The 3,094-nt window shown below is 43.1% G+C and overlaps 1 protein-coding gene across 1 annotated transcript in view; it reads right to left on the bottom strand.

The window, feature by feature from the left end:
• Window positions 1–1,742, bottom strand: part of ZSCAN4 (zinc finger and SCAN domain containing 4) — a 13,761-nt gene extending 12,019 nt beyond the window's left edge. Inside the window, exon 1 of the mRNA XM_017509535.2 lies at window positions 1,522–1,742. The gene's annotated coding sequence lies outside the window, so the exon portion shown is untranslated. The remainder of the gene's footprint in view (window positions 1–1,521) is intronic.
• Between the last annotated feature and the right edge of the window lie 1,352 nt (window positions 1,743–3,094).

The following is a 3,094-nucleotide window of genomic DNA, read 5'->3' as shown; positions in this document are numbered from 1 at the left end:
CAGCTACTCAGGAGGCTGAGGCAGGAGAATTGCCTGAACCCAGGAGGCGGAGGTTGCGGTGAGCCGAGATCGCGCCATTGCACTCCAGCCTGGGTAACAAGAGCGAAACTCTGTCTCAAAAAAAAGAAAAGACAAGCCAGAATCCATACCAATGACATCTTTCTCTGGCTGAAAACTTATTAGCCGCAGACATCTACAAGGCCACTACCAGCTACACCACTGTGTTGTGAAAGGATACATTCCTTAGGAAAGATTCTTAGCACCTTTACTTTTGAATTTTTTTCCCATTAACAGTTACCATTCCTTAGAACTTCACTGCTTTAACCAAAGCTACAATTTTATGTTTATTTTTGCTACCTGTTCTTTCTCACTGTTTCAAATTCAGAAGTAAATTGAGTTTGCATTGCTTGAAATTGATTTCTAATCCCAAATCACATTACCTGGGCAATTACAGACACACCATTTGGAGTGCTGAATGGATCAAGAATTTAATCCCTTTTCTGTTAATATATTATTGCCATTTTTGTTTTTTTTTCTTCAATTTTATATATGGTTAACATTTCAAAGATTTGTGCAATTTTGAAAACAGCAAATTTCATGCCATAAAATCAGAAAATGTGACTGGTAGGAGTAATACATGGGCACACAAAAACCTAATTGCTTTCTATTTCTATTAGTTATTTCCTGCTTTGTGTTACTCTCATCTGGTCTCATTAGATCAGATCTGCCACCCTGATCGCATCAGTTAATGAGGCAGAGGTGATCTTGATTTTAAAACCTCCTCGGAGAAAACAGAATACATTTTTGCCTTTCCATAATCCATTTATCATAATGCTTCCAGTCAACGTTTATAAAATGCTAATCAGCTCACGTCACACCCGACTTTACTCTCTGGATGACTCCTCTTTGCCCTCAGGGAAAAGCACTGAGTCCTTCCTTGTATTATAATGACACTCAGTTAAATATTTCATATAATGCAACAAAAAGGAATTACTAAGCTGGGCGCAGTGGCTCACATCTGTAATCCAAGCACTTTTGGAGGCCAAAAGTGGACAAATCACTGAAGGCCTGGGCAACATGGCAAAACCCTGTCTCTACAAAAAATAGAAAAATTAGCCTGGTGTGGTGGTGTATGCCTGTGGTCCTAGCTACTCAGGAAGCTAAGGTGGAAGGATCACTTGAGCCTGGGGAGGCTGAGGCTGCAGTGAGCTGTGATCTGGGCTACTAAACTTTAACCTGGATAACAGAGACATTGTCTCAAAGAAAAAAAAAGAATTACTAGAACATAAAGCCATACAAAAGACTTTCCAAAGAGAAATCTTCAGTCACACCAGGCCTTTATACAGAGTTCACAAGATGAAGCCCTTCAGGGTCAGAGCTGTTGTAACAAAAGACCATTCCCTATACTCCTAGGAGACCCCCATATCTCTATACTTAGGACTTTTCCTGAAATAGCTATGCCTACATATACACATTCAAAGAAACAAAACTGGGAATTTTCCGTCCATTATGGAAGCTTACCTCCTTCTTCATTGACTGGGTAATCCGAGGCTGAACACTGAGCTAATGTGTGACTGGCTTTCCACACCGGGTTTATCTGATGTACCTTCCTAAGGCTGCTCCCTTTTATAGAGCCTGGGATCAGTGATTGATTTAAAGATGTGATTGGATAAGACTTGCCTTTGATTGAATTACTGATGGAATCTTCATCCAGCCACAGCTGCAGGTTATATACCATCACTGGTCCTGGATCAATAGATCATAAACAAACACATTAATATCTCTGCAGGCTAGGCGAGGTGGCTCACGCCTGCAATCCCAGCACTTCGGGAGGCCAAGGTAGGCAGATCACTTTAGGTCAGGAGTTCGAGACCAGCCTGGCTAACGTGGTGAAACCCTGTCTCTACTAAAAGTACAAAAATTAGCTGGGTGTGGTGGTGGGTGCCTGTAATCCCAGATACTTGGAAGGCTGGGGCAGAAGAATCCGTTGCACTCAGGAGGTGGAGGTTGCAGTGAGCTGAGATAGCACCACTGCACTCCAGACTGGGAGAAAGAGCAAGACTTTGTTTAAAAAACAAAAAATTGGCCGGGTGAGGTGGCTCACACCTGTAATCCTAGCACTTTGGGAGGCTGAGGGGGGTGGATCATGAGGTCAAGAAATGGAGACCATCCTGGCCAACATGGTGAAACCCCATCTCTACTAAAAAATACAAAAATTAGCTGGGCATGGTGGCATGCACCTGTAGTCCCAGCTACCTGGGAGGCTGAGGCAGGAGAATTACTTGAACCCGGGAGGCAGAGGTTGTAGTGAGCTGACATCGCACCACTGCACTCCAGCCTGGCACCTGGTGACAGAGCAAGACTCTGTCTCAAAAAAAAAAAAAAAAAAATTCTGCAGCCCTAGCCTGAGCAACAAAGCAAGACTCTGTCTCTACAAAAAATAACATAAAAAATGTTAGCCAGGGATGGTGCCATGTACCTGTAGCTTGTCTGAGCCAAGGAGTTCATAGCTGCAGTGGGTTATGACTGCCCCAATTAACTCCAGTCTGGGACACAGACGGAGACCCAGACCAAAAAATCTGCAGTAAAATGTAACAACGTCCACATTAAATGAAAATATAAAGACAAATGTTAGTCTCACAAATTCTGGTCAAGTTTAGTATAAATTACTCATACAAACGTGACAAACTTTTGCTCACACTTTTAAGTTTTCAGAGATTTATGAATTACAAGGGTGGCAGAGGGCAAGGCTAATGCTCTCTTTCTGTGCCAATTCCAGGCTGGTGAAACAAAGGGGGTTCCAGGACCCCAGAGAAGGCATTCCTAACCCATTAAAGAGGTGACAGGGGCTGAGACTAGGATTATATCAGTGGAAAGGGAGAAATTGGTGCATGTTTTATATTGAGAAAGCATATGATGTTTGATAGACTTAATGTGAGGCTTGAGGGAGAGGGAGGAGTTAAAATGGCGAGAAGCTCCTGGTCACCTAGTGTGGTGGAAGCTGTGCTGTCTTCCCTGCAATCTCCCTCCCCACTTTCCATCCTTATATAGGCTGAGACTTTGGTGGAGTTGAGAATGTATCAAAAAGGTGCGA

Source organism: Cebus imitator, unplaced genomic scaffold (genome assembly GCF_001604975.1).
Source record: "Cebus imitator isolate Cc_AM_T3 unplaced genomic scaffold, Cebus_imitator-1.0 Scaffold417, whole genome shotgun sequence".
NCBI classification, from domain to species: Eukaryota; Metazoa; Chordata; class Mammalia; order Primates; family Cebidae; genus Cebus; species Cebus imitator.
The sequence above is the reverse complement of the archived record's forward strand: the minus strand, read 5'-3'. Positions and strand labels throughout refer to the sequence as shown.